The sequence below is a fragment of the Urtica dioica genome, chromosome 12, assembly GCF_054948205.1.
Source record: "Urtica dioica subsp. dioica isolate 48M chromosome 12, U.dioica_male_clone48M_v1_H2, whole genome shotgun sequence".
NCBI classification, from domain to species: domain Eukaryota; kingdom Viridiplantae; phylum Streptophyta; class Magnoliopsida; order Rosales; family Urticaceae; genus Urtica; species Urtica dioica.
The window spans coordinates 7,851,444-7,862,607 of record NC_142767.1 but is presented as its reverse complement, the minus strand read 5'-3'; positions in this window follow the sequence as shown (position 1 = coordinate 7,862,607).

Below are 11,164 nucleotides of genomic sequence, written 5' to 3'. Positions count from 1 at the left end.
ATTCCATATCTATGATAACTTCACAAAGTTACTCATGACATTCTCACAACTTAGTACTTCACCAATAGGCCTTGTTCGGAATCACATAGTGAGTCCGAACTCTGACTTTCTCAAATGAGAATACGTAAGGTGTGAAATGGCATGTCTCATTTCAGGATTAAGGTAAGCACGATGCAATTCATACGTAGTGACTTCGAGACATAAGAGGTTAAATGGTTTGTTCTTATCTTGTCTCTAGAAGTGCACTGGTCAACTCAGTACCTTCAGAAGATACCTAGAAGAACTATAGAGTCTCCAACTCTCAATGTCTCATAACCAGACATCATAGATTCTTCTAACAATCATACTGAGGTCAATAGTCCTTTGACCCTTAGATTGCGAATATATCGTTTTAAGAAAACTACGAAGAGCTTGTTCATGCAAATCTACATTTGTCTCTTCGTAAGTTGTTTAGTTTGTTTATGGACTAAAAGACTAGAGTTTTATCATAAAGCTTCAGACAAGGAAGATTGAATGAACGTTTCAACTTTTATTAATAAATAAGCAGTTACAAGCAAGAGTCTTCGTAAGACTATATGACATCAAATGTACATAAATACACACTACAACTGTTCTTGTGGGCACCATTGACAACACGAAGCCCCCTATAATTGTCTCCAAAGGAATAAAAATTTCGCCCAAAACAAACGGGCCCTAAAAAAAGGAATGAAATGATGTCTTCAAGACTAAAAAGTGATGGGTTTAGACTTGGGGCTCGACCTCGGCGTCCGTCCGCTCGGGAGTATGCGTAAACGCCGCCGCATTTTCGTTCTCTTCAAGGATCGAATGCAGGACCTCGTCAACTCGATCGAGCATGGAGCCATGCTCATCAATGATGGCGGTCTCGACTTCGGCTTCGGAAGCCGGCATCGACGGGAGATCGGTCCGAGTAAAGAGTGAAGGGGACGTCCTCAACCTCGGGAATGGCGATGGCTGCATATTCGGCCTCGTACGGGGTGATGTCATCCTCGGTGTCCTTCATTTTGCCCGCCCAGTCCGAGATCTCAACCTTCAAGGCCTCCGAGATCAATTCCCTGTTTCCCCGGCACTGCTCAAGTTTCTTTAAGACAAGGATGGCCTCGGCCGTCTTTTCCTTTTGAGCTCGGTACTTGAGAATGTGCTCCCTGTACCGCAGCGAAGTCGCCTTCTTCGCCGCGTGCACTGCCCGATCTCGGTCCGCATTCGCCGTCCTCTTCATCCGAGTGAGCTCTTCAAGAGCGTCCTTCAGCCCCTAGAGCTCGGTTTGAAGAGACTCTGTCCCCTTCTGAACCTCGGCCAGCTTCTCCTGCAAGGCCTTAGCATCATGGAGGCGCTTCTCATAGCGAAAAACGCCTCGGTTCAGTTGGGTCGACAACTGAAAACAACAAAATTCTCGTTAGCTCGACCTCAATAAATTCCCTAAAATTTTTACAAGTACAAAATGTCGACTATAATAAAAAAAAATAGTAATATACAGATAACGCTTACCCCAGTGATGGTTGAAGCAATCATTCGGTAACATTCCGAATCGGCGAGCTCGGGTACCTTCGGGAGCGCCATGTCGGACCAGGTGAGCTGACGCAGAAACCCCGCCGAGGAGTAGATGTCGTCGCACAACATATGATCTTGTACGTAATGGAAGTTGACGACATGCTTCTTCTTACGAGAAGAAGCCGGGGCGGCTTTAGCTCGGCCGCTACTCCTCGACATCGACTGGCTGCTGCCCTCGGCAACAACCTTGCCTTTGTCGACCCGGGACACTGCGGTCGTGGGGGCTTCAGTAGTAGGCTCATCCTCGTCCCCTCTGGGAAGATTTGGGACTTCATCCCTATTCTTCTTCTTTTTCCTATATCCCTCTTCTTTGGGGACTCTGCCCTCAGCAATTCGGTTCGCCGGCGTCTTTCTTTTTTTAGGTACCGCCACGACCTCGGCACCCTCGGAGGCGCGACCCACCTCAACTTCGGGGGCATCGGCTCCACGGACAACCGCCTGTGTAGCCTTTGTCGCTTCGGGCACCTTGTCCAAAGGCACCGGGACGACCGGGATCTCGGATGTCAATCGGACCCTGGTCACTTCGAATTCGAGGTCAGTGACGGGCACCGATGGGGCCGAGATCGAAGTCGAGGCAGCACCCCATTTCTTGTTTTTCCTTGCCTCACGAGTGCTAACGGGGGTATTCATGTTGTCCTCTACGTCTAAAAAAAGAGACTTAGCAAAATTGCACATATACAATTGACAGTAAGAAACGGAGAGGACGAAGTTGACGTTTGTCAAACTGACCTTCTTCAAAATCTTCTTCTAAAACAGCCGGTGGATGTGGCCAAAGTTTGGCCGAAATGAGCCTGTATGATGTAAAGCTCGACCACTCTACACAGTCATCCTGCAAATTTGAAAGCTTTTCGGCGAACTCTTCTGCTTGAGAGGGCGCCTTGATCTTTCCTGAAAAACAAAGTAAAAAGGAAACGTTAGCACGCTTCGCTAACTATAAAACAATGAAGTTAAAAAGAATGAATCGAATTATACTCGGCGAGCTCGTCCACTTCGACGAAAAAGAATGAGCTCGGTTCCCGAGAGAATGCTCGTTGATGGTGAAGTAAAAATATCGCCTCCCCCAGTACTTGTCTTTCGAAGGCAGGCCTGAGATCACTCCCTTGCACGCGGCCTTAGAAAGATAGAAACACTTCGGATCGTGTTTCGAATTCGTCTTCACGACACAAAGACGGACTAAATCCATCAATGTGAGTTCGACATTTTCTTCGTGGGAAACAACTATCAAACCCATCACCATCTTAACGAAGTTCGGACACATCTGAGGAATGGTCAACCCGAGAGCCTTAACAAAGTCGAACAAGAGAATCTAAGCCTACATTTTTCTAACCAAATTTTGTATATACAACAAAAACCCTCCACAATGGTGTCGGCAGTGGCTCCGGGAGGGGGACGAAGGATTTTAATTTCTTGGGGAATTTGGTATTTTTCACGAATTCCCCTAAGGTCAACAGAGGTTACGGCAGATGGTAAAAGAATGTCCTCGTTTCCTAAAGGCTGAGACCCCGACAGACGAGCTACTGAGTCCGACATCTAAAACTAAATTTTTTAAGGACGAAGTGTTTAAAGGTATGAACTTGTTTGAGTTCGCTAGTCGAATTGAGAACGAAAAGTAGCCGAAGTTTAAACAAATTCAAAGAACTTAGAGAGAAAACTCGAATTCGGAGAAGACGAGAAAAAGAGAGAGTTACCTTTTTACTGCGAATGACGAGAATATAAATGAGAGGAAATGACTCTTCAGCACGCTTATTTATACCTATCTACATTTAACCAAATCCCGTGAAAATCTAATGATTTCAAATAAAATCGAATCAAATAAAAAATATTCTCTCGATATCTCCGAAGATATCGACAGACGCTCGCGACTCTTCGACTTCGACTTCTGAAGTGCAATCATATCGCGCCACATGTAAAGAAATGCATCTCTACGCGATGCCACATGTTAAAAATACTCCGAAAATGTGCGCCATGCGCCAAAAAGGAAAATTCAAAAAATTTCCCCTTTTTATTTCGGGATTTCGAAAATTCGCTGAAGTATTTTAAAAAATATTTAAAATATTTTTCAAAATACTCGGGGGTTAAAAATAAATTTTCTAAAAATAAAATCATTTTGGTTGGGCTTTAGTTCGACCAAAGCCCAACAGCCAACTTAGTCCAACTCTCGATGACTTATCCAAGCCCAGGTCGACTCTTGAAGGTCGGCCCAAGCCCAATCAGCAGCTCAGTTCGCCAAAGGAAGGGCGAGTCGACTGCGGATCAGATAGAAGATTTCGCCGCGAAGACCGGATCTGAGATGATTTCGACTAGCGACGTGGCAGAGCAGAGCTAATCAACACGTGTCCTCTTCGACAAATTCTCTTTTGCTATAAATAGAAGTCGATATGTCAATTTTTACACACAAGCCTACGCTATTATTCTCGTTATTTCTTTACTATTTTCTCATCGCTGAGTTCGCCTGCTAGAGTTCGACACTTCGCCCATTTGTAATTTATTCGTTCATCAATAAAGATATTGTTATTCTTTTACTCGTTCTTATTAATTTCTTCTAGCTAAAATATTTGTTTATTATACGAAGTCTTCTGAGACCCATATTTAAATAAATCAAACTTATGTAATATTATAATTTGTGATTGTTGGCGATCCCAAAATCGACATCAACAATTAGTCCTGCCTTTCTCACATTGAAACTCTTGCATAAGTTGTCCAACAGAATCTCACAATTCGGAGTGGTCCTAATATGACTCATGGCCCAGTGATCAGTGCCTTTGCTCATTAGCCAATCATATGCTTCAAGGACATCAACTTTAATTGTTCCTATTTTTGCTTCAAATTTTGGCACAGAGTATGCCATTGCCGCACATTATCTTTGTCTTCCCAAAGAATCCTTTATGAACATGTATGTAGCAAGATACATGATAAGTTACGTCACATGCAAAGACATGCAAATGAATGAATAAAAGAAGAAAATAATAAAGAATGCCAGACTTACCCTCGTAAAATGTCTGCAAATGTCTGGCACAATGTCTATGCTCGGCCTCAATTGACCCTTTTTCCCACATATCTGCCAACGCTTCTGTTGTCAATGGTGCCCACAAGAAGAGTTGTAGTCTTTATTTTGAACATTTGATGTAATAAAGTCTCATGAAGACTCTTGCTTGTAATTGCCTATTCATTCATTAATAAAGTTGAAACGTTCATTCAATCTTCCTTGTCTGAAGCTTTATGATAAAACCATAGTCTTTTAGTCCATAAACAAACTTAACAACTTACGAAGAGACAAATGTAGATTTGCATGAACAAACTCTTCGTAGTTTGCTTAAAACGATATATTCGCAATCTTAGGGTCAAAGGACTATTGACCTCAGTATGATTGTTAGAAGAATCTATGATGTCTGGTTATGAGGCATTGAGAGTTAGGAACTCTATAGTTCTTCTAGGTATCTTCCGAAGGTACTGAATTGACCAGTGCACTTCTAGAGACAAGATAAGAACAAACCATTTAACCTCTTATGTCTCGAAGTCACTATGTATGAATTGCATCATGCTTACCTTAATCCTGAAATGAGACATGCCATTTCACACCTTAGTATTCTCATTTGAGAAAGTCAAAGTTCGGACTCACTATGTGATTCCGAACAGGGCCTATTGGTGAAGTACTAAGTTGTGAGTCTGTCATGAGTAACTTTGTGAAGTTCTCATAGATATGGAATTCATGTACAAGATTGCTGAAATGCAATGCATGTCACCTCATGCTTTGTTCCTTGGAGTGTGAATAAATGAACTGGCCAGTGTCCAAATTGAGTCCTGACTCTTTTGGATGAAACAATGTGACTTGTTAGCTCCTCGTCAATACATTGTTTCTAACTTATTCACAAGCGACAAAGGAGTTGAGGAAATAACAGCTAGAAGGGTAAAATGGTAATTTAGTAAATCCCGACTAGCTGATGACATTCATGAAGGGTAAACATAGATAATATTCAGTGGATCCGCTCATCATAATTAGGTCGAATTCTTGAGTAGAAAATAAATTCATTTGAACCGAGAGATTTTCAGTGTCAGCTCTTTAGTGGAGTCAGTTGGCATTAAGCTAAACTTGGAAAAGGTTTGTGAACTTTTGAGTCCAAGTGTTTAGCTAAAGCTTTGTTCATTTGGGTCCATGAGGTCACTGTCACGAATCACATCGATAGGAATAGTTAAACTGGAAGCTAAGCCAAAACAAGAACGAAAATAGTTAAAAGGGTATTTTTGTCTTTTGAGACATAAGGATGAAATGGATGTCAATAAATTTTGACAAGTTCATTTGATGACTTAATGTCACTCGGCCATAATATGATTAATTGGGCCTTGTGAATTAATTTCATTTCATAAGAATTTTATTGAAAACTCTTAATGGGCCTTTTTCATGTTCTCATGAATAAATGAAGAAGCTTCTAGAAGCTCCTTCTAGAAGTGAAATGGGCGCCCATAATACCCAAGGAAAGAGAGTTTATTTTGTGCATAAATGTATTTAGATACTTGCCAAAAGAAAAAGAGGAAACAAATTTCCCACACATGCAATGGGAAATTCGGCCAAGTGAGAAAAGGGAAAGCCAAGGAACAAAAAAGGAAACAAATCCTTGCCTCTAGGAGGCAGCCTTGGGCGCCCAACAAGGAATGGGAAATGAAGGATTTTTGCTCATGAATATGTGATATTCTATAGAAGAGGAAACTACCTTATTGAAGGTGAGACCTCTCCTATAAATAGGAGCCCCATTTCCTCACAATTGATTGATCCAAGTTTAAGAGATTTGAGAGACTCTCTCTCTAGAACTTGGCCGAAGTCCTCTTCTCTCTCTCTCTAGTTTATTTTCGGTTTTCTCTTGTCTTGGCACCTAGGTCCTCACTCGACCTAGTCTTTAGCTCTGCGACTTCGAGACTCGTTCTCAAGTCGTAGTGTTTAAAAGTGCCCACTCACTGATTCCTTCTTTTCGAGTGATTTAGTGATAGAAACTTTCGTGGTTGCTCGAGGTGCCGAGGAAAGGAAGAGAGACGTGCTGCGAGGGGAGACGAGCGTTGCAACTTTCCAAAAGCTTCTACAAGGTTCAAGCTTCAAGAAAGGTTAGTGAACTTCATAGCTCATATTAGTTTTTATTTACATGCATATGCTCTTGTCTAGGTTAGTAAAAACTAGTTTTACTTAAAAAGAAAATTTTTAAAATTCCGCCGCTTAACGAAGCGTTAAACTTTTTCTTAAACCCTAGATCGATTCCAACAAATGGTATCAGAGCTATGGTCAAAGGAATGCATGTGCATGTTTTTAAATTATGAGCTTGAAAATCGTTTTCGAAAGTTTACTAATTTTGTGACAAGTTAGAATTGTAATCTTAGATTTTTTTTTAATTTATTGCTCATGCCTTTAAATTAAAAACCATGTTGTTTTTCTATGAGTTTGGGATGATGTTAAAACACATTAGAATCAGTTCTAAAAGTTTTTAATTTTTTATATTGAAAAACGTGTTTTAAAGGTTTGAGAATTTTCGAGTAAATTTTGTGACTAGTTTTGTTTTCTTGCTAGTTTCGTTTATTTACTTGAATCGTTTTATGCATGTTGTTATTTCTTTTATTCTATGTTGTTACCCTGCTAATAAAACACAAATAAAAGCTTTAAACAACCTCATAAAACGTTCCGTTACACTCGTTTCTTTTTCGCACCTAAAAGGACAAAGCTTTAATTTATTTCTTTTTCTTCGAGCTGGAATGTAAACCCGCATTAAAAGCGGCATAACTCTCTGCTCAGAAATCGAAATTTAATGATTCTTGAATCAAATTAAAGCTCTGTCTGTCCTCTGTCCAATGCCACCGGTTTCGGCTCAAAAGGACATCGGAGCCGCCAGTTATGGCGATTTTACTCCGAGGTGCGCGGCTGTCTGAAACTCCAGTTTTTTTAGAAATCCGGATTTTCAAACCCCACTACCATGAGTTATAGAACTCTAATGAGAAAACTTTCTTGAGCAAAAATGTTTTTCATATGATTATAAACATGATGTGTAAAGATTAAAAGTTTTGTTTTTTGAAAGATTAATTGAAATTGAATTTTTACAAAACTAGTTTGAATTTTGAAAAACCGTTTTCACTTTCAAACTTGAAAATATTTTGTCATCCAAATCAAATAAATTTTCAAAATGTTTTCAAAACTATATCTATATCACATATGTTCAAAATCTATATGCTCTTGAAATTTTGAGTGGGAGGTCTCTTTGTAGACAAAACCGAAAAATAAAAAGATGTGTAATCTCAAACTTTCAAGTGTTCGAGTGAGTTGAAGTTCACACTTCCCTCACGCACTTTCCCGAAATAGAAAATAGGAAAAGATCGAGTATGTCCCTTGTGCCTTTATGCACTAATACTGCTCTGAACATGTCGATCTAGGATTCTCTTCTAGTTGTCCGCTCTGTCGCTCTCTAACTAGGAAATCTGTTTCCGAACTTAAAAGAGTCGATGAACCATCTCCAAAAACTAAGTGGGAGGGTTATACTCGTTGTTTGTAACCCGCGATCCCCAACACTAGTGAAAGATGCAATAACGTGGGACTAAGAGCCGCTCTTGCGACCCTCACTTAAATGTGAGTACTCCAAGGCGTTATTGCTTCGATCATTGCTCAATGAGCTACGTCCGAGAGTGATGCAATGATGGCAAGGCCTCCCCTTGGGGGATTGTTTTTCAAAGCTGATCTTTTGGACTAAGTGGTTGGTTGCACACTTAGGCTCAATCCCTAGTATCCTTCCTTAAGGCTCTGCGAAAGGATGTGAGTGATCAAACCAATTTACAAGGTGGCTAGTCAAAATAGATGTATTGACATCTTGGCTTAGCATTAATGATGTGTCATTTACTTATAAAAGGAGATTTTTTGCGGCCTTCTCTTGAGGGAGTAAATTATCGTTTGGTTTATAACACCTTTGGATTTTATAAAAGTCTTAATAAAACTTAAATCCTAAACCAAAGACTAATCATAAACTTGTTTCAACTTCAATAGGCTTTATGTCCCGCAAACATCTCTCAATCTTTCTTTCCTCGATCAAACTCGAAAACGAAAACTACGTAGATTCGAAACGTAACCTCGACATAATACCTACCGTTAACAAGCACAAATGGGTACTCACCACCCCGTGTCCTCCTCTGTCGAATGATGATTCAACTCAAGAGGACAATGACGCCTTAGCGGCCTGGCTTCGATCCGATGAGATTGTGAGGTGCTGTATCTTGGCATCTATGAACAATATGCTGAAAGAGCAACATCGTGACATCGAGACTGCCGCTAACATGCTCTACAATCTCCTTGAGATGTTTGGAGGGCAAAGGCGTCAGACAAGGCTACAAGCAGTCCGACAGTTTATGAATTGTCGCATGAAGGCTAGGACTCCTGTTAGGGACCATATGATGCTGATCATTAGTTACCTAAATGAAATGGAAATCCTAGGATCTGAGATTGATGGGAAGAATATCATAGATATGATCTTAGAAACTCTCCCCGCGTCTCTTGATACCTCCAAGATGAACTACTCCATAAACAAGCTAGAGTACACTGCTACCAAGCTTATGATGGAATTTCACACTGCTGAAGGTCTCACTAAGAGAAAGAGGAATCAAGGAGAGGCACATGCTACTGAGCAAAAAGCCTCCGCCTCTGGAACTGTGAAGAGACCTTACAAGGCTAATAAAAAGAACTGTCCCGCCTATCTCAAAGCAAAGGAACATAGTATTGTACTAGTTACCGAAGCATGCTTAGTAGCTGATAATGTATCAATGTGGATTCTTGACTCCGCTGCTACTAACCATATTTGTTGTTCCTTGAATGGTTTCAAGAAAACCAAAAGCTTAGAGGAAGGCGAGTTCTGTTTCAAATGGGGTGATGGGAGCCTGGTGTCCGCAAAGGCTGTGGGATCCGTGACGCTGTCTTTTGAAGACCGCACTTTAAACTTGAATAATGTTTATTTTGTTCCTACCTTTGGGAAGAACTTAATATCCGTTGCTCGTCTTCTTGAGCAAGATTATTGTTTAAAGTTCATTAAGAATGGAATTCGTATTTCGTTTCCTGATAATTCTTTTGTCACTGATGCATGTATGAAGAATGCTCTTTTTTACATCTATCCCACTCAACCTTCTCTTTTAGACACCGAAATAGATAACGATCTAATTAGGGAGCCAGAGAGGATCAAACTTTCTGAATCCTCCGATCTAACAAAATCAACATACCTCTGGCACTTAAGACTTGGTCATATCAGTCTAGATAGGATTAAGAGACTTGTGAGGGATGGTCCACTCCAAGCCTCTGCAATAGGTTCACTACCTACTTGTGAATCCTGCATAGAAGGAAAAATGACTAAGCGACCTTTCTCCGATAAGGGTCGAAGAGCCACTGAGTTGCCGGAACTAATACATTCTGATGTATGTGGTCCGCTCAACCAACAGGCACGTGGAGGATACGAATACTTCGTTACCTTCACTGATGATTACTCAAGATATGGGTTTGTCTATTTGCTTAAACACAAATCCGAGACCTTTAACGTATTTAAGGTCTTTAGGGCTTTAGTGGAAAAGCAAACTGGCAAAGTGATCAAAACCCTTCGATCTGATCGAGGTGGTGAGTATATGTCTGGAGAGTTCGATGACTTTCTTAAAGAAGAAGGTATCGCTTCTCAGCTTACCGCACCTGGCACACCTCAACAAAACGGAGTGTCAGAGAGAAGAAACCGAACTCTTATGGAGATGGTTAGATCAATGATGAGTTACTCATCACTCCCGCTTTCCTTTTGGGGATATGCCCTCGAAACAGCCGCCTACATTCTGAACCAACTTCCGTCCAAAACGGTTCCTGGTACTCCTTATGAACGATGGACTGGCCGTAAAGTGAATCTTGGCCGCATCCGAATTTGGGGTTGCCCTGCACACGTGCTGAGGCAAAAGACTAGCAAGTTGGCTAGTAGGTCAGAATTGTGCCTGTTTGTAGGATATCCAAAGGAAACTAAAGGTTTCATTTTCTATAGTCCCGAGGACGATAAGACTTTCGTTAGCACGAATGCTCGTTTCCTCGAGGAGGACTTTATGAAGGATGCGAAACCTAGAAGCAAAATTGTGCTTGAAGAAAAATTGGGTGAGGAAGCTTCTACCTCATCTGTAAGAACTGTTCTTACCCCAACTGAAACACAACCTAACTCATCAGAATCTCGTCAAGTAGTACTTCGACGTAGTGGGAGGGCTACTCAAAAGCCTGACAGGTACATGTCTTATGGAGACTCTCTTGTAGCCGTCTCCGACATGGATGATCCTGTTTCCTATAGCCAAGCAATGGCTTGTTCTGAATCAAACCTTTGGCTTGACGCCATGAAAGTTGAGATGCACTCGATGTATGTCAACAAAGTCTGGAAACTTGTAGACCTTCCTGAAGGGATTAAACCCGTAGGGTGTAAGTGGATATACAAGAAGAAAAGGGGTCCTGATGGGAACGTTGAGACGTTCAAAGCACGACTTGTGGCGAAGGGTTATACCCAACAAGAAGGGATTGACTATGAAGAAACCTTCTCGCCAGTCGCGATGCTTAAATCCATCCGCATACTCCTAT